General features: G+C 47.8%; 1 pseudogene; it reads left to right on the top strand.

Moving 5' to 3' along the window:
- LOC139385773 (cytoplasmic dynein 2 heavy chain 1-like) overlaps positions 1–21,342 on the top strand; it is a 179,991-nt pseudogene that overhangs the window by 45,481 nt on the left and 113,168 nt on the right.

Genomic DNA, 21,342 nt, shown 5'->3' with positions numbered 1-21,342 from the left:
TCCTGAGGCATGGTCCTAGGGCTCAGGTCCTAGGACGTGTGTGTTGTGTAATGTAGTGTTGTGTAGTGTTTTAATTTAGTGTGGTGTTGTGTTGTGTAGTGTTGCATAGTCATGTGTAGTTTTGTGTGGTGTAGTGTAATGTTGTGTAGTCACGTGTAGTGTTGTGTAGTCATGTGTAGTGTTGTGTAGTGTAGTGTTGTGTAGTGTTGTGTAGTCATGGGCCATGTTGTGTTGTGCAGTGTTGTGTAGCCAATTGTTATGTAGTGTTGTGTATTCATGTGTAGTGTAATGTTGTGTTGTCATGTGTAGTGTTGTGTAGTCATGTGTAATGTTGTTGTCATGTGTAGTGTTGTGTAGTCATGTGTGGTGTGGTGTTGTGTAGTCATGTGTAGTGTAGTGTTGTGTAGTGTTGTGTATTGTTGTGTTGTGTTGTGCAGTGTTGTGTAGTCATGTGTCTATGGGGGTGCCACAGGGTTCAATTCTTGGACCGACTCTCTTCGCTGTATACATCAATGATGTCGCTCTTGCTGCTGGTGAGTCTCTGATCCACCTCTACGCAGACGACACCATTCTGTATACTTCTGGCCCTTCTTTGGACACTGTGTTAACAATCCTCCAAGCAAGCTTCAATGCCATACAACTCTCCTTCCGTGGCCTCCAATTGCTCTTAAATACAAGTAAAACTAAATGCATGCTCTCCAACCGATCGCTGCCTGCACCTGCCCGCCTGTCCAACATCACTACTCTGGACGGCTCTGACTTAGAATAGGTGGACAACTACAAATACCTAGGTGTCTGGTTAGACTGTAAACTCTCCTTCCAGACCCACACCAAACATCTCCAATCCAAAGTTAAATCTAGAATTGGCTTCCTATTTCGCAACAAAGCATCCTTCACTCATGCTGCCAAACATACCCTTGTAAAACTGACCATCCTACCAATCCTCGACTTCGGCGATGTAATTTACAAAATAGCCTCCAATACCCTACTCAACAAATTGGATGCAGTCTATCACAGTGCAATCCGTTTTGTCACCAAAGCCCCATAGACTACCCACCATTGCGATCTGTACGCTCTTGTTGGCTGGCCCTCGCTTCATGCTCGTCGCCAAACCCACTGGCTCCATGTCATCTACAAGACCCTGCTAGGTAAAGTCCCCCCTTATCTCAACTCGCTGGTCACCATAGCATCACCCACCTGTAGCACGCGCTCCAGCAGGTATATCTCTCTGGTCACCCCCAAAACCAATTCTTTCTTTGGCCGCCTCTCCTTCCAGTTCTCTGCTGCCAATGACTGGAACGAACTACAAAAATCTCTGAAACTGGAAACACTTATCTCCCTCACTAGCTTTAAGCACCAACTGTCAGAGCAGCTCACAGATTACTGCACCTGTACATAGCCCACCTATAATTTAGCCCAAACAACTACCTCTTTCCCTACTGTATTTATTTATTTTATTAATTTATTTATTTTTCTCCTTTGCACCCCATTAATTTTATTTCTACTTTGCACATTCTTCCATTGCAAAACTACCATTCCAGTGTTTTACTTGCTATATTGTATTTACCTTGCCACCATGGCCTTTTTTTGCCTTTACCTCCCTTATCTCACCTCATTTGCTCACATCGTATATAGACTTGTTTATACTATTATTGACTGTATGTTTGTTTTACTCCATGTGTAACACTGTGTTGTTGTATGTGTCGAACTGCTTTGCTTTATCTTGGCCAGGTCACAATTGTAAATGAGAACTCCTTCTCAACTTGCCTACCTGGTTAAATAAAGGTGAAATAAAAAATAAATAAAAAATGTGTGGTGTAGTGTTGGGTAGTGTTGTGTAGTCATGTGCAGTGTAGTGTTGGGTAGTGTTGTGTAGTGTTGTGTAGTCATGTGCAGTCATGTGTAGTGTGGTGTAGTGTAGTGTTGTGTAGTGTAGTGTTGTGTAGTGTTGTGTTGTGTAGTCATGTGCAGTGTAGTGTTGTGCAGTGTTGTGTAGTCATGTGTAGTCAATGCAATCTAGTCATGGGTAAGAACTCACCATCTATATCCCCACCCTACTGCAGGCTGCCTGCAAAACACACACACAGACAGACAGACAGACAGACAGACAGACAGACAGACAGACAGACAGACAGACAGACATGCACAAGAGCCCTCCCACATAGCGACTACGTAAACTCTGTTACTTGCATTTGTCCTCTGTTCTAACCACTGCAGGGACGTGGCAACAGAAAGGTTTACAGTTTGTTTGCAGAACTTTGTCATTTTGTTCCTCCATATTCAAATTCCACTAAGTCTTCTTTAAATCGTTGATTTGTTGTCCCAGACTTTGTAATGGTTTTCTCGCTAATCATCTTAACCAGTTTTTGCATGAAACCTCTAGAGGAACTAAATAGCTACTGTAGACACGAATAAGAGTTTCCATGAAAAGTAGCATTTTCCTTTTAATTTGGCTATTTTGCTGTTAATCCTATTTTGGTCCCATAGGGCTTTGGTTGCTTTGTGTGTGTGTGTGTGTGTGTATGTGTGTGTGTGTGTGTGTGTGTGTGTGTGTGTGTGTGTGTGTGTGTGTGTGGCTTCACCAGGCTTTGTCAGTCTTCTGTGTGAGTGGCCTTCGCTTTGCAGAGAATTACACTCTGGAAGAAAAGTGTAATCGGGGCTTTTTCACCACACATAGTCTCTGGAGCAATCTGTGGCTGTGGTGTGTAAGAGCTAAGCCTCGTAACTTCTGTCTTTCCCCAAAAACACAGCCTTCAGAAGAACACGTAATAACTGTCTCTGAAAGGGTCACATTTCATACTATTCTCCTACATTGTTCTCTTAGTAAGAGACCCACTATGCCGTTGCTTACACTCTCCCTTCTACACCCCCTCTACCCTCACTCTCCCTTCTACACCCCCTCTACCCTCACTCTCCCTTCTACACCCCCTATACCCTCACTCTCCCTTCTATACCCCCTCTACCCTCAATCTCCCTTCTACACCCCCCCACCCTCACTCTCCCTTCTACACCCCCTCTACCCTCACTCTCCCTCCTACACCCTCTCAACCGTCACCCCCCTCCTGCACCCTTTCAAACGACACTAACCCACCGGCACCCTCTCAACCGTCACTCTCCCTACTTCACCCTCTCAACCGTCACTCTCGCTACTGCACCCTACTGCACCCTCTCAACCGTCACTCCCCCTTACTGCACCCTACTGCACCCTCTCAACCGTCACTCTCCCTACTGCACCCTCTCAACCATCACTCTCCCTACTGCACCCTACTGCACCCTCTCAACCGTCACTCCCCCTTACTGCACCCTACTGCACCCTCTCAACCGTCCCTCCCCCTTACTGCACCCTACTGCACCCTCTCAACCGTCCCTCCCCCTACTGCACCCTCTCAACCGTCACTCTCCCTACTGCACCCTCTCAACCGTCCCTCCCCCTACTGCACCCTCTCAACCGTCACTCTCCCTACTGCACCCTACTGCACCCTCGCAACCATCACTCTCCCTACTGCACCCACTCAACCATCAGCCACCGTCCTGCACCATCTCAACTGTCACTCTCCCTACTGCACCCTCCAAACGTTCACTCCCACCCTGCACCCGCTCAACCTTCACTCTCCCTTCTACAACCCCTCTATCCTCACTCAACCTCCTGCACCCTCTCAACCGTCACTCCCCCTCCTGCACCCTCCTGCACCCCCACTCCCCCTCCTACACCCTCTCAACCCTCACTCCCCCTCCTACACCCTCTCAACCCTCACTCCCCCTCCTACACCCTCTCAACCGTCACCCCCCTCCTGCACCCTCTCAACCATCACTCACCCTCCTGCACCCTCTCAACCATCACTCCCCCTCCTGCACTCTCTCAACCATCACTCACCCTCCTGCACCCTCTCAACCATCACTCACCCTCCTGCACCCTCTCAACCATCACTCCCCCTCCTACACCCTCTCAACCGTCACCAGAATCTTTAGTAATTTTGGAAATTAGCGGAAAATCTATGGCAATACATATTTGCTCATTCGTCCTTGAATAACAAAAAAAAAATATTAATATATACTATTCATTTATTATATCCGTGTCCATATTGTTCATTAGTTTCTAGTAGACAGACCATATGGTTCAAGAGAAAATGGCCTAATTAATGACAGAAGCATCTAATCAACAATGGCATCATTTTTTATTAACTCTATCAACATCGCATCTCTATCAACTTTTGACTTTTTTCAACAACTGCCACTAGTTTGACACCAAAACATTGACACCAAATCCATACATTGCCCCGTGAAAGTCTGCACACCCCTTACATAGTCTTCACATTTTGTTACCTTAAAATGAAATTAAAAATTTAATAAATGAGATGTTTCCCCTACTGATCTACACAACCTACTCCATGTATTCAAATGAATGGAAAACATTTTAAATGTTTGATTATTTTGGAAAAGTTTCTGTAATATTTGAATGTTACGTATGATTTTCTTCCCTTTTTAGATTGAGTTTTAAGGTAACAAAATGTGAATATTGTGCAAGTGGTCTGTAGACTCACTCGTGATTATTGACAGTAAAAACGTTTTAAGTTGGTAAAAAAATAAATAAAGGATATTTCATGTTGAAACCCTCATATTAAACACCAATTGTATTCACTAAGTTGATGGTTAATATTTAAAGTAGGTTCATGTTTTACAGTCACTGTATTTATTTTTATATCATCTTATTTAATGATTTCATATATATTTTACATGTGATAAAGCCACACAGAGATTATTACAGACATGCTGTGATAATCTGAAGCATCCAAAAGGGCTTGTGATAGATTACATAAAATCATTGAAAGAAACCACAATTCTGGTAGTTTACTGGTAAACTTGGAAAGTTTCCAGTAATATACCCTCCCCTTGCCACCCTAGTCAAAACTGTGATTCTTAGACCTTATATAAACAATGTCTGGTGATCTCCCACATCAATTTACTGCAAACACTAACTAAAAGGGCTCCACTGGTGTCCGGGGCTGTGTGACATGGATGTTCAGTGTGTCTGTCATAAATTCCCCCCAAACTGTGCTTCTCTATGCTAGGTCTGGTAGAAAGTCAGACAGCCGACATGTCAGAGGTGTGATTGTCAGCCATGGGTGGCTGTAAAGAAAGGCATTGCAGTTTACACAGACAGGGCCACAAACACAAACCACACCACTGCTAAAGCATACGTGACTCTACAGAGAGAAAGACGGAGAGAAAGGCATAGGGGATCATAACGAAGGAGGGATGGGGAAAGATAAATGAAAGGGCATGGTTTAGAGAGATGGACGGAGAGAAAAGCATAGGGGATCATAACGAAGGAGGGATGGGGAAAGATAAATGAAAGGGCATGGTTTAGAGAGATGGACGGAGAGAAAAGGATAAAGCAAGAATGCAATAAATCGAGGGAGCCATAGCATAAAGAGAGATTTCATCCCTTTGTCTGGTGTGTACTGCTCAGTGCTCTGAATCCAGACAGCGAATGACTAGCTGGCCAATCATTGTGACAGGTGTGAGAGAGTATTGGACTGGGAATCAAAGAAACGTCTGCATCTACCTTATTAAAATCTCTCTCTCTCTCTCTCTCTCTCTCTCTCTCTCTCTCTCTCTCTCTCTCTCTCTCTCTCTCTCTCTCTCTCTCTCTCTCTCACTCTCTCTCTCACTCTCTCCCTCTCGTTCATTCCTCATTGACCTCTCCTCTCGGGCTACAGAGTGGCTCCATACTCACTCTCTCCCTCTCGTTCATTCCTCATCGACCCCTCCTCTCGGGCTACAGAGTGGCTCCATACTCACTCTCTCCCTCTCGTTCATTCCTCATCGACCCGTCCTCTCGTTCATTCCTCATCGACCCCTCCTCTCGTTCATTCCTCATCGACCCCTCCTCTCGTTCATTCCTCATCGACCCCTCCTCTCAGGCTACAGTGGCTCCATACTCACTCTCTCCCTCTCGTTCATTCCTCATCGACCCTTCCTCTCGTTCATTCCTCATCGACCCCTCCTCTTGGGGTACAGAGTGGCTCAATACTCACTCTCTCCCTCTCGTTCATTCCTCATCGACCCCTCCTCTCGGGCTACAGAGTGGCTCCATACTCACTCTCTCCCTCTCGTTCATTCCTCATCGACCCCTCCTCTCGTTCATTCCTCATCGACCCCTCCTCTCAGACTACAGAGTGGCTCCATACTCACTCTCTCCCTCTCGTTCATTCCTCATCGACCCCTCCTCCCGGGCTACAGAGTGGCTCCATACTCACTCTCTCCCTCTCGTTCATTCCTCATCGACCCCTCCTCTCGGGCTACAGATTGGCTCCATACTCACTCTCTCCCTCTCGTTCATTCCTCATCGACCCCTCCTCTCGTTCATTCCTCATCGACCCCTCCTCTCAGACTACAGAGTGGCTCCATACTCACTCTCTCCCTCTCGTTCATTCCTCATCAACCCCTTCTCTCGGACTACAGAGTGGCTCCATACTCACTCTCTCCCTCTCGTTCATTCCTCATCGACCCTTCCTCTCGTTCATTCCTCATCGACCCTTCCTCTTGGGGTACAGAGTGGCTCAATACTCACTCTCTCCCTCTCGTTCATTCCTCATCGACCCCTCCTCTCGGGCTACAGAGTGGCTCCATACTCACTCTCTCCCTCTCGTTCATTCCTCATCGACCCCTCCTCTTGTTCATTCCTCATCGACCCCTCCTCTCAGACTACAGAGTGGCTCCATACTCACTCTCTCTATCTCGTTCATTCCTCATCGACCCCTCCTCCCGGGCTACAGAGTGGTTCCATACTCACTCTCTCCCTCTCGTTCATTCCTCATCGACCCCTTCTCTCTGACTACAGAGTGGCTCCATACTCACTCTCTCCCTCTCGTTCATTCCTCATCGACCCCTCCTCTCGGGCTTCAGAGTGGCTCCATACTCACTCTCTCCATCTCGTTCATTCCTCATCGACCCCTCCTCTCGTTCATTCCTCATCGACCCCTCCTCTCGGGCTACAGAGTGGCTCCATACTCACTCTCTCCCTCTCGTTCATTCCTCAACGACCCCTCCTCTCGGGCTACAGAGTGGCTCCATACTCACTCTCTCCATCTTGTTCATTCCTCATCGACCCCTCCTCTCATTCATTCCTCATCGACCCCTCCTCTTGTTCATTCCTCATCGACCCCTCCTCTCGTTCATTCCTCATCGACCCCTCCTCTCGTTCATTCCTCATCGACCCCTCCTCTCGGGCTACAGAGTGGCTCCATACTCACTCTCTCCCTCTCGTTCATTCCTCATCGACCCCTCCTCTCGGGCTACAGAGTGAATCCATACTCACTATCTCCCTCTCGTACATTCCTCATCGACCCCTCCTCTCGTTCATTCCTCATCGACCCCTCCTCTCGGACTACAGAGTGGCTCCATACTCACTCTATCCCTCTCGTTCATTCCTCATCGACCCCTCCTCTCGGGCTAAAGAGTGGCTCCATACTCACTCTCTCCCTCTCGTTCATTCCTCATCGACCCCTCCTCTCGGGCTACAGAGTGGCTCCATACTCACTCTCCCCATCTCGTTCATTCCTCATTGACCCCTCCTCTCGGGCTACAGAGTGAATCCATACTCACTCTCTCCCTCTCGTTCATTCCTCATCGACCCCTCCTCCCGGGCTACAGAGTGGCTCCATACTCACTCTCTCCCTCTCGTTCATTCCTCATCGACCCCTTCTCTCGGACTACAGAGTGGCTCCATACTCACTCTCTCCCTCTCGTTCATTCCTCATCGACCCCTCCTCTCGGGCTACAGAGTGGCTCCATCTCGTTCATTCCTCATCGACCCCTCCTCTCGTTCATTCCTCATCGACCCCTCCTCTCGGGCTACAGAGTGGCTCCATACTCACTCTCTCCCTCTCGTTTATTCCTCATCGACCCCTCCTCTCGGGCTACAGAGTGGCTCCATCTCGTTCATTCCTCATCGACCCCTCCTCTCGTTCATTCCTCATCGACCCCTCCTCTTGTTCATTCCTCATCGACCCCTCCTCTCGTTCATTCCTCATCGACCCCTCCTCTCGTTCATTCCTCATCGACCCCTCCTATCGGGCTACATAGTGGCTCCATACTCACTCTCTCCCTCTCGTTCATTCCTCATCGACCCCTCCTCTCGGGCTACAGAGTGAATCCATACTCACTCTCTCCCTCTCGTTCATTCCTCAAAAACCCCTCCTCCAGGGCTACAGAGTGGCTCTATACTCACTCTCTCCCTCTCGTTCATTCCTCATCGACCCCTCCTCTCGGCTACAGAGTGGCTCCATACTCACTCTCTCCCTCTCGTTCATTCCTCATCGACCCCTCCTCTCGGACTACAGAGTGGCTCCATACTCACTCTCTCCCTCTCGTTCATTCCTCATCGACCCCTCCTCTCGTTCATTCCTCAGCGACCCCTCCTCTTGTTCATTCCTCAGCGACCCCTCCACTCGTTCATTCCTCATCGACCCCTCCTCTCGTTCATTCCTCAGCGACCCCTCCTCTCGTTCATTCCTCAGCGACCCCTCCTCTCGTTCATTCCTCATCGACCCCTTCTCTCGGACTACAGAGTGGCTCCATACTCACTCTCTCCCTCTCATTCATTCCTCATCGACCCCTCCTCTCGTTCATTCCTCAGCGACCCCTCCTCTTGTTCATTCCTCAGCGACCCCTCCTCTCGTTCATTCCTCATCGACCCCTCCTCTCGTTCATTCCTCATCGACCCCTCCTCTCGTTCATTCCTCATCGACACCTCCTCTCGGGCTACAGAGTGGCTCCTTACTCACTCTCTCCCTCTCGTTCGTTCCTCATCGACCCCTCCTCTCGTTCGTTCCTCATCGACCCCTCCTCTCGTTCGTTCCTCATCGACCCCTCCTCTCGTTCATTCCTCATCGACCCCTCCTCTCGTTCATTCCTCATCGACCCCTCCTCTCGTTCATTCCTCATCGACCCCTCCTCTCGTTCATTCCTCATCGACCCCTCCTCTCGTTCGTTCCTCATCGACCCCTCCTCTCGTTCATTCCTCATCGACCCCTCCTCTCGTTCATTCCTCATCGACCCCTCCTCTCGTTCATTCCTCATCGACCCCTCCTCTCGGCCTACAGAGTGGCTCTACACTCACTTGAATGAGCATTGCATTGAGGTCATTAAGCAGAATATACAGCTGTCAGTCACACTAGTCAGTGTGTATGTAACCAGCTAGATACCAGTTGTGACATCCAACCACGCATTTGTTCTGTTATCAGAACCCGTCTTCTCTGTGTGTTTTCGTACAAGACCAACATGTCAAGTCTCATCATGTCTATGGATATGGATGTGAGTTTAGGGAAAACTCTGATCATCCAGGAGACAGATGAAGTGGAGCCAGTACTATACCCGGTACTGTCACAAACTATGACGACAGGCTGTGTCTACACACACTGTGATAACAGTCTGAGTCTACACACACTGTGATAACAGGCTGAGTCTACACAAATCAAATCAAATCAAATTTTATTTGTCACATACACATGGTTAGCAGATGTTAATGCGAGTGTAGCGAAATGCTTGTGCTTCTAGTTCCGACAATGCAGTAATAACAAGTAATCTAACTAACAATTCCAAAGCTACTGTCTTGTACACAGTGTAAGGGGATAAAGAATATGTACATAAGGATATATGAATGAGTGATGGTACAGAGCAGCATAGGCAAGATACAGTAGATGGTATCGGGTACAGTATGTACAAATGAGATGAGTATGTAAACAAAGTGGCATAGTATAGTATAAAGTGGCTAGTGATATATGTATTACATAAGGATACCGTCGATGATATAGAGTACAGTATATACGTATGCATATGAGATGAATAATGTAGGGTAAGTAACATTTATATAAGGTAGCATTGTTTAAAGTGGCTAGTGATATATTTACTAGTGATATCATTTCCCATCAATTCCCATTATTAAAGTGGCTGGAGTTGAGTCAGTGTCAGTGTGTTGGCAGCAGCCACTCAGTGTTAGTGGTGGCTGTTTAACAGTCTGATGGCCTTGAGATAGAAGCTGTTTTTCAGTCTCTCGGTCCCAGCTTTGATGCACCTGTACTGACCTCGCCTTCTGGATGATAGCGGGGTGAACAGGCAGTGGCTCGGGTGGTTGATGTCCTTGATGATCTTTATGGCCTTCCTGTGACATCGGGTGGTGTAGGTTTCCTGGAGGGCAGGTAGTTTGCCCCCGGTGATGCGTTGTGCAGACCTCACTACCCTCTGGAGAGCCTTACGGTTGAGGGCGGTGCAGTTGCCATACCAGGCGGTGATACAGCCCGCCAGGATGCTCTCGATTGTGCATCTGTAGAAGTTTGTGAGTGCTTTTGGTGACAAGCCGAATTTCTTCAGCCTCCTGAGGTTGAAGAGGCGCTGCTGCGCCTTCTTCACGATGCTGTCTGTGTGAGTGGACCAATTCAGTTTGTCTGTGATGTGTATGCCGAGGAACTTAAAACTTGCTACCCTCTCCACTACTGTTCCATCGATGTGGATAGGGGGGTGTTCCCTCTGCTGTTTCCTGAAGTCCACAATCATCTCCTTAGTTTTGTTGACGTTGAGTGTGAGGTTGTTTTCCTGACACCACACTCCGAGGGCCCTCACCTCCTCCCTGTAGGCCGTCTCATCGTTGTTGGTAATCAAGCCTACCACTGTTGTGTCGTCCGCAAACTTGATGATTGAGTTGGAGGCGTGCGTGGCCACGCAGTCGTGGGTGAACAGGGAGTACAGGAGAGGGCTCAGAACGCAACCTTGTGGGGCCCCAGTGTTGAGGACACACTGTTGAGCACACACTGTGATAACAGGCTGAGTCTACACACACTGTGATGACAGGCTGAGTCTACACACACTGTGATGACAGTGTGAGGCTACACACACTATAATGACTGGGTGAGGCTACACACACTATAATGACAGGCTGAGTCTACACACACTGTGATGACAGGCTGAGTCTACACACACTGTGATGACAGGCTGAGTATACACACACTGTGATGACAGGCTGAGTATACACACACTGTGATGACAGGCTGAGTCTACACACACTGTGATGACAGGCTGTGTATACACACACTGTGATAACAGGCTGTGTCTACACACACTGTGATGACAGGCTGTGTATACACACACTGTGATGACAGGCTGTGTCTACACAAACTATGACAACAGGCTGTGTCTACACAAACTATGACAACAGGCTGAGTATACACACACTGTGATGACAGGCTGTGTATACACACACTGTGATGACAGGCTGTGTCTACACAAACTATGACAACAGGCTGAGTTCACACACAATATGATGACAGGGTGAGTTCACACACTATGATGACAGGGTGAGTTCACACACAATATGATGACAGGGTGAGTTCACACACAATATGATGACAGGATGAGTTCACACACAACATGATGACAGGGTGAGTTCACACACAATATGCTGATAGGGTGAGTCTAAAACTATGATGACAGGGTGAGTCTACACACACTATGATGACATGGTGAGTCTAAAACTATGATGACAGGGTGAGTCTACACACACTAGGATGACAGGGTGAGTCTACACACACTGTAATAACAGGGTGAGTCTACACACACTATGATGACCATTTGGCCAGCAGCATACCACCCTGCATACCACTGCTGGCTTGCTTCTGAAGCTACGCATGATTGGTCCTGGTCAGTCCCTGGATGGGAGACCAGATGCTGCTGGAAGTGGTGTTGGAGGACCAGTAGGAGGCACTCTTTCCTCTGGTCTAAAAAAAAATATCCCAATGCCCCAGGGCAGTGATTGGGGACACGACCCTGTATAGGGTGCCATCTTTCGGATGGGACGTTAAACGGGTGTCCTGACTCTCTGAGGTCATTAAAGATCCCATGGCACTTGTTGTAAGATTAGGGGTGTTAACCCTAGTGTCCTGGCTAAATTCCCAATCTGGCTCTCAAACCATCATGGTCACCTAATAATCCCCAGTTTACAATTGGCTCATTCATCCCCCTCCTCTCCCCTGTAACTATTCCCCAGGTGGTTGCTGCAAATGAGACAGTGTTCTCAGTCAACTTACCTGGTAAAATAAAGGATAAATAAATAAAATGATAGGGTGAGTTTCCACAAATTACAATGACAGGGTGAGTCTACACACACTATGATGACAGGGTGAGTCTACACACACTATGATGACAGGGTGAGTCTAAAACTATGATGACAGGGTGAGACTACACACACTATGATGACAGGGTGAGTCTAAAACTATGATGACAGGGTGAGTCTAAAACTATGATGACAGGGTGAGTATAAAACTATGATGACAGGGTGAGTCTACACACACTATGATGACAGGGTGAAACTACACACACTATGATGACAGGCTGAGACTACACACACTATGATGACAGGGTGAGACTACACACACTATGATGACAGGCTGAGACTACACACACTATGATGACAAGGTGAAACTACACACACTATGATGACAGGCTGAGACTACACACACTATAATGACAGGGTGAGTCTACACACACTATGCTGACAGGGTGAGTCTACACACACTATAATGACTGGGTGAGGCTACACACACTATAATGTCTGGGTGAGTCTACACACACTAATGACAGGGTTTAGACTACACACACTATAATGACTGGGTGAGACTACACACACTATGATGACTGGGTGAGGCTACACACACTATGATGACAGGGAGAGTTTAAACACACTATGATGACAGGGTGAGACTACACACACTATGATGACAGGGTGAGACTACACACACTATGATGACAGGCTGAGACTACACACACTATGATGACAGGGTGAGACTACACACACTATGATGACAGAATGAGACTACACACAATATGATGACAGGCTGAGACTACACACACTATGATGACAGGGAGAGACTACACACAATATGATGACATGATGAGTCTACACACACTTTGATGACAGGGTGAGGCTACACACACGATGATGACAGGCTGAGACTACACACACTATGATGACAGGGCGAGACTACACACACTATGATGACAGGCTGAGACTACACACTATAATGACTGGGTGAGGCTACACCCACTATAATGGCTGGGTGAGGCTACACACACTAATGACAGGGTTTAGACTACACACACTATAATGACTGGGTGAGACTACACACACTATGATGACTGGGTGAGGCTACACACACTATGATGACAGGGAGAGTTTAAACACACTATGATGACAGGGTGAGTCTACACACACTATAATGACAGGGTGAGACTACACACACTATGATGACAGGGTGAGACTACACACACTATGATGGCAGGCTGAGACTACACACACTATGATGACAGGGTGAGACTACACACACTATGATGACAGAATGAGACTACACACAATATGATGACAGGGTGAGTCTACATACACTATGATGACTGGGTGAGTCTACACACACTATGATGACAGGGTGAGGCTACACACACTATGATGTCAGGGTGAGGCTACACACACTATGATGACAGGGTGAGTCTACACACACTATAATGACTGGGTGAGGCTACACACACTATAATGACTGGGTGAGGCTACATACACTATAATGACAGGGTTTAGACTACACACACTATAATGACTGGGTGAGACTACACACACTATGCTGACAGGGTGAGTCTACACACACTATGATGACAGGGTGAGACTACACACACTATGATGACTGGGTGAGACTACACACACTATAATGACTGGGTGAGACTACACACACTATGATGACAGGGTGAGTTTACACACACTATAATGACTGGGTGAGTTTAAACACACTATGATGACAGGGTGGGTCTACACACACTATGATGACAGGGAGAGTTTAAACACACTGTAATGACTGGGTGAGTCTACACACACTATAATGACAGGGTGAGTCTACACACACTATGATGACAGGGTGAGACTACAAACGCCACAATGATGTGTGTAAACTCAGGTACAGGAAGTGCTCATGTTCCAATCATTCAGTTACTATGGTGCCCAAAGACATCAGACATCCATGAGTCAACTCAGTGTTTAAGACCTGTTAAAGCCAGACTCCCCATCAAACTCCATACTCATCACTTATACAACAATTAGTCATAACAATGACACATATCACACTGGTTATCCTTCCTCACTCACATGGACAGTGCGTGTGTGTTTTCAAGTAAGTTTCAGCTTAAATGTGAACATGTCTTGTCGAACATGGAAATGCCATGGTCAAGTGAACATGCTTTTACCAAATGACACGCTACATGTGTTTTCACACACGTTCATTTATTAAAAAGGCAAGAAGCAGAGATGAAGTGAAGGAGCGGAAGAGACAGAAGGTTAAATGGTAGTTCATCCATTGGAGGGAAAGAGGGGGATCATCCATCCATTGGAGGGAAAGAGGGGGATCATCCATCCATTGGAGGGAAAGAGGGGGATCATCCATCCATTGGAGGGAAAGAGGTGGATCATCCATCCATTGGAGGGAAAGAGGGGGATCATCCATCCATTGGAGGGAAAGAGGGGGATCATCCATCCATTGGAGGGAAAGAGGTGGATCATCCATCCATTGGAGGGAAAGAGGGGGATCATCCATCCATTGGAGGGAAAGAGGGGGATCATCCATCCATTGGAGGGAAAGAGGGGGATCATCCATCCATTGGAGGGAAAGAGGGGGATCATCCATCCATTGGAGGGAAAGAGGGGGATCATCCATCCATTGGAGGGAAAGAGGTGGATCATTCATCCATTGGGGGGAAAGAGGGGGATCATCCATCCATTAGAGGGAAAGAGGGGGATCATTCATCCATTGGAGGGAAAGAGGGGGATCATTCATCCATTAGAGGGAAAGAGGGGGATCATTCATCCATTGGAGGGAAAGAGGGGGATCATCCATCCATTGGAGGGAAAGAGGGGGATCATTCATCCATTGGAGGGAAAGAGGGGGATAATCCATCCATTGGAGGATAAAAGAGGGAGGGAGAAAGAGAGTGAGAGAGACGGAGAGGGAGGGAGACGGAGAGGGAGAGAGACAGAGAGTGAGAGATACGGAGAGAGAGGGAGACGGAGAGAGGGAGACGGAGAAGGAGAGTGACGGAGAGAGACAAATGGAGTGAGACAGAGAGGGAGAAAGAGAGGAAAAGAGACAGAGAGATAGGAATCAAATCAAATCAAATTTATTTATATAGCCCTTCGTACATCAGCTGATATCTCAAAGTGCTGTACAGAAACCCAGCCTAAAACCCCAAACAGCAAGCAATGCAGGTGTAGAAGCACGGTGGCTAGGAAAAACTCCCTAGAAAGGCCAAAACCTAGGAAGAAACCTAGAGAGGAACCAGGCTATGTGGGGTGGCCAGTCCTCTTCTGGCTGTGCCGGGTGGAGATTATAACAGAACATGGTCAAGATGTTCAAATGTTCATAAATGACCAGCATGGTCAAATAATAATAAGGCAGAACAGTTGAAACTGGAGCAGCAGCACAGTCAGGTGGACTGGGGACAGCAAGGAGTCATCATGTCAGGTATTCCTGGGGCATGGTCCTAGGGCTCAGGTCCTCCGAGAGAGAGAAAGAAAGAGAGAATTAGAGAGAGCATATGTGGGATGGCCAGTCCTCTTCTGGCTGTGCCAGGTGGAGATTATAACAGAACATGGCCAAGATGTTCAAATGTTCATAAATGACCAGCATGGTCGAATAATAATAAGGCAGAACAGTTTAAAGAAACTGGAGCAGCAGCACAGCCAGGTGGACTGGGGACAGCAAGGAGTCATCATGTCAGGTAGTCCTGGGGCATGGTCCTAGGGCTCAGGTCCTCCGAGAGAGAGAAAGAGAGAATTAGAGAACGCACACTTAAATTCACACAGGACACCGAATAGGACAGGAGAAGTACTCCAGATATAACAAACTGACCCTAGCCCCCCGACACATAAACTACTGCAGCATAAATACTGGAGGCTGAGACAGGAGGGGTCAGAAGACAGAGAGAGACGGAGAGGGAGGGAGACAGAAAGGGAGGGAGACAGAGAGTGTGGGAGAAGGACAGAGAGACATCTCCCTCTCCCTCTCCTCTCCATCTCTCCCTCTCCTCTCCATCTCCTCTCCATCTCTCCCTCTCCTCTCCATCTCTCCATGTCTGTGGTCGTGGTTCTGGTAGGTGACAAAGTGATAGATTATTACGAGTTTCGTCTGTTCCTGGCCACGTGCAACCCCTCCCCCTGCATAGCCCTTTCCCGACGCGGCTTCTGTCTTCACTGAGGTCAACTTCACCACCACCAGAGCTCATCTATGGGGACAGTTAACAACACAGTACCTTTGCTTTATTACTTCACACTGATGACTTTCTCTTGGTGTTAATTTGGTTAATCAGACCATCCGTTTTGTGTGTGTGTGTGTGTGTGTGTGTGTGTGTGCGTGCGTGTGTGTATGTTAGCTCCGAGCTCTGACCATTCAGTAGGAGAAGCCGGAGTTGAAGACAAAGAAGACCGTCTGTTACAGCAGGAGGAGGACAAGAAGGTCCAGCTAGCCACTCTGTTAGAGGGACACACACACACGCAAACACAAATACACACACACAAATACACCCAAATACACACACACACACACACACACACACACACACACACACACACACACACACACACACACACACACACACACACACACACACACACACACACACACACACACACACACACACACACACACACACACAGCTAGTCACACTGTTAGAGGGACACACACACCAAATTTGATTTATTTAACCTTTATTTAACCAGGTAGGAAAGTTGAGAACAAGTTATCATTTACAATTGCGACCTGGCCAAGATAAAGCAAAGCAGTTCAACACATACAACAACACAGAGTTACACATGGAGTAAAACAAACATACAGTCAATAATACAGTAGAAAAATCTACATACAGTGTGTGCAAATGAGGTGAGATAAGGGAGGTAAGGCAATAAATAGGCCATGGTGGTGAAGCAATTACAATATAGCAATTAAACACTGGAGTGGTAGATGTGCAGAAGATGAATGTCCAAGCAGAGATAATGGGGTGCGAAGGAGCAAGTAAAATAAATAACACACACACACACACACACACCCAAACACATACACTCACACACACACACACGCTAGAAGAGTCTTTATGCAATCCAAACACACTTAGTCAAACTATGTTGGCCATGTTCTGTTATAATCTCCACCCGGCACAGCCAGAAGAGGACTGGTCACCCCTCATAGCCTGGTTCCTCTCTAGGTGTCTTCTCAGGTTCGGGCCTTTCTAGGGAGTTTTTCCTAGCCACCGTGCTTCTAGACCTGCATTGCTTGTTGTTTGGTGTTTTAGGCTGGGTTTCTGTACAGCACTTTGATATATCAGCTGATTTAAGAAGGGCTTTATAAATACATTTGATTGATTGATTGAACACGCTGTCGTACACGTCGATCCAAAGCACCGCCAGGACTCTGTTCACAACGTTGACATCTATACATCAGCAAACCGCTCGCCCACACGACAACATACACACTGTCTGCCATCTGCCTGCTACAGTTGAAACCAGGATTCATCCGTGAAGAGCACACTTCACCAGCGTGACAGTGGCCATCGAAGGTGAGCATCTGCCCACTGAAGTCGGTTACGACGCCGAACTGCAGTCAGGTCAAGACCCTGGGGAGGAGGACGAGCAAGCAAGTGAGCTTCCCTGAGTTTCCCTTCTGACAGTTTGTGCAGAAATTCTTCGATTGTGCAATTCCACAGTTTCATCATCTGCCCGGGTGGCTGGTCTCAGATGATCCCGCAGGTGAGGAAGCTGGATGTGGAGGTCCTGGGTTGGCGTGGTTACAGATGTTGTGAGACCAGTTGGATGTACTGCCAAATTCTCTAAAATGACAGTCTGGCTTATGGTAGGGAAATTAATATTAAATTATCTGGCAACAGCCCTGGTGGATATTTCTGCAGTCAGCATGGCAATTTCACACTCCCTCAACTTCAGACATCTGTGGCATTGTGTCATGTGACAACACTGCACATTTTAGAATCATATTTTACTGCCCCCAGCACAAGGTGCACCTGTGTAATGATCATGCTGTTTAATCAGCTTCTTGATATACAACACCTGTCAGGTGGATGGATTATCTTGGCAAAGGACAAATGCTCACTAATAGGATGTTAACAAATGTGTGAACAAAATTTGAGGGAAAGAAGCGTTTTGTGCGTATGAAACATTTCTGGGATCTTTTATTTCAGCTCATGAAACATGGGACCAACACTTTACATGTTGTGTTTATATTTTTGCTCAGTGTGAACTACTACTATAATATACAGTATCTGATTAGATCTGCCTGGTCATATTCTGACACGCGTCACTGCCATTAGGTACACAATCATTCCAATTCCTCATTATGCACAAAATGTCCACGTCTCAGTCACTTCAGTCAGAACACAACACAATGTCACTTTACGCTGATTCCCCCGACTTCTGCTGCCCTCCTCTCGATTTCTCTCTACCTCTCTCTCTCTCTCTCTCTCTCTCCTCATGCCTTTTCTCTTGTGTCTATACTTTGGCTACAGCTCAGGGGAATGTTCTGGAGAATACGGGGCTGATCGACTCTCTGAACCAGACTAAGTCTAGCAGCGCCCTCATAGAATACTCACTGAGGGAGTCACGCAGACTCCAGGCCTCTGTTGACCAAGTACACATACGCACGGGTGCACAAACTTCCTCTCACACACAGCTGTAAACCTCCGCATCAACCTCCCATAGGGTTTGAACACCTCACCCCAAACTGGTATGTGTGAATGACAGAGGAGAATACATGAACCAATTCCAGGAAAATTGCAGAGTCTGGGGTCAGTCAGGACAGATGGAACACTCAGAGAGGGAGGGGTGAAAGAGAGATGAGACAGAAAACAACTACCCACAAATCATAGTGGGAACACAGGCTGCCTAAGTATGGTTCTCAATCAGAGACAACGATTGACAGCTGCCTCTGATTGGGAACCATACCAGGCCAAAAGCAGAAATACAAAATATAGAACAAAAACATAGAATGCCCACCCCAACTCACGCCCTGACCAAACTAAAATAGAGACATAAAAAAGGAGCTAAGGTCAGGACGTGACAGACAGAGAGAGAAAGAGAGAGAGTGATTGGAGAAAAGACTGAGTAAGAGAGATTGATTGAGGGAGGCAGGGTGCACGAGAGGGAGAAAGATGGAGAGATGGAGGAATGGAAAGTGTGATTAAAGAGAGGAATCAATTCAGGATGGTGAAACTAAATGGATACTTGGTCTGTCTGTCTGTCTGTCTGTCTGTCTGTCTGTCTGTCTGTCTGTCTGTCTGTCTGTCCGTCTGTCTGTTTTTGTGCTCAATGAGAAGTGTCTCTATCAACTCAATTAACCCTGAGGACATTGAGTCACACATTATACTTTACAGCCAATTACAGAGAATGGTAATACTAACAGAACTCTTTGCCCACAGCAATGTTGGTTTTAATTGTGGGTTTCTTTTGGCCTTTGTTGAGATGTGATAGGGAGTTGATGTGTGCTCAAGTGTGTGTCTGTGTGTGTGCGCGTGTATGTGTAACTCTGTACGAGCATGTGAGTAAATATAATTATTCCTCTAGGGGGCAGTGTGTCACCAGGTCTGACTCTTCTCTCCCCTTTATCTCTCTCTCTCTGATTTCCCCCCTTTCACACACGCACCTCCCCATTGTTTCTCTCACATTCCCCCTCCTATCAGTTTCATCCTGTCCTCATCTCTCTCGCGCTCCTTCCTTCTCTCCCATTTCATTGAATCTCCAATTTCCTATTATTTTCTCACCCTTTCTTGTTCATTCCACCAGATCTCCTCTCCCCTCCCTCTTAATCATCTCCCCTCCCTCCTCTTCCCTCATCTCCCCTCCCTCTTCCTCCTCTCCATTCCCTCTCCCACCCTCCCTCCCCTCTTTCTCCTCTTCCTCCTCTTCCTCCTCTCCCCTCACCTACAGACCATTCTCCTCTCATCAGGCCCCTCTCCTCTCATCAGGCCCCTCTCCTCTCATCAGGCCCCTCTCCTCTCATCGGGCCCCTCTCCTCTCATCAGGCCCCTCTCCTCTCATTAGACTCCTCTCCTCTCATCAGACCCCTCTCCTCTCATCAGACTCCTCTCCTTCCATCAGACCCCTCTCCTCTCATCAGACCCCTCACCACCAATCAAACCCCTCTCCTCTCATCAGACCCCTCACCACCAATCAGACTCCTCTCCTCTCATCAGACCCCTCTCCTCTCATCAGACCCCTCTCCTTCCATCAGACCCCTCTCCTCTCATCAGACCCCTCACCACCAATCAGACCCCTCTCCTCTCATTAGACCCCTCTCCTCTCATCAGACCCCTCTCCTCTCATCAGACCCCTCTCCTTCCATCAGACCCCTCTCCTCTCATCAGACCCCTCACCACCAATCAGACCCCTATCCTCTCATCAGACCCTTCTCCTCTCATCAGGACACTCTCCTCTCATCAGGCCCCTCTCCTCTCATCAGACCCTTCTCCTCTCATCAGACCCCTCTCCTCTCATCAGACCCTCTCCTCTCATCAGACCCTTCTCCTCTCATCAGGCCCCTCTCCTCTCATCAGACCCCTCTCCTCTCATCAGACCCTTCTCCTCTCATCAGGACACTCTCCTCTCATCAGGCCCCTCTCCTCTCATCAAAACCATTCTCCTCTCATCAGACCCCTCTCCTCTCATCAGACCCCTCTCCTCTCATCAGACCCTTCTCCTCTCATCAGGCCCCTCTCCTCTCATCAGACCCCTCTCCTCTCATCAGACTCCTCTCCTCCAATCAGACCCCTCTCCATATTTCAGACCCCTCTCCTCTCATAAGACTCCTCTCCTCCAATCAGACCCCTCTCCATCATTCAGACCCCTCTCCTCTCCTCCCATCAGACCCCTCTCCTCTCCTCCCATCAGACCAGATCAGGAGGGACTGGGTGTATTCATGATGGGGTAATGGGATCAGGAGGGACTGGGTGTATTCATGGTGGGGTAATGGGATCAGGAGGGACTGGGTTTATTCCTGGTGGGGTAATGGGATCAGGAGGGACTGGGTGTATTCATGGTGGGGTAATGGGATCAGGAGGGACTGGGTTTATTCCTGGTGGGGTAATGGGATCAGGAGGGACTGGGTGTATTCATGGTGAGGTAATGGGATCAGGAGGGACTGGGTGTAATCATGGTGGGGTAATGGGATCAGGAGGGACTGGGTGTATTCATGGTGGGGTAGTGGGATCAGGAGGGCTCTATACACATACACACATATTCCCAGTTGTTTGTGTGTGTGT

This window comes from Oncorhynchus clarkii, chromosome 27 (assembly GCF_045791955.1).
Source record: "Oncorhynchus clarkii lewisi isolate Uvic-CL-2024 chromosome 27, UVic_Ocla_1.0, whole genome shotgun sequence".
Taxonomy (NCBI): domain Eukaryota; kingdom Metazoa; phylum Chordata; class Actinopteri; order Salmoniformes; family Salmonidae; genus Oncorhynchus; species Oncorhynchus clarkii.
The sequence above is the reverse complement of the archived record's forward strand: the minus strand, read 5'-3'. Positions and strand labels throughout refer to the sequence as shown.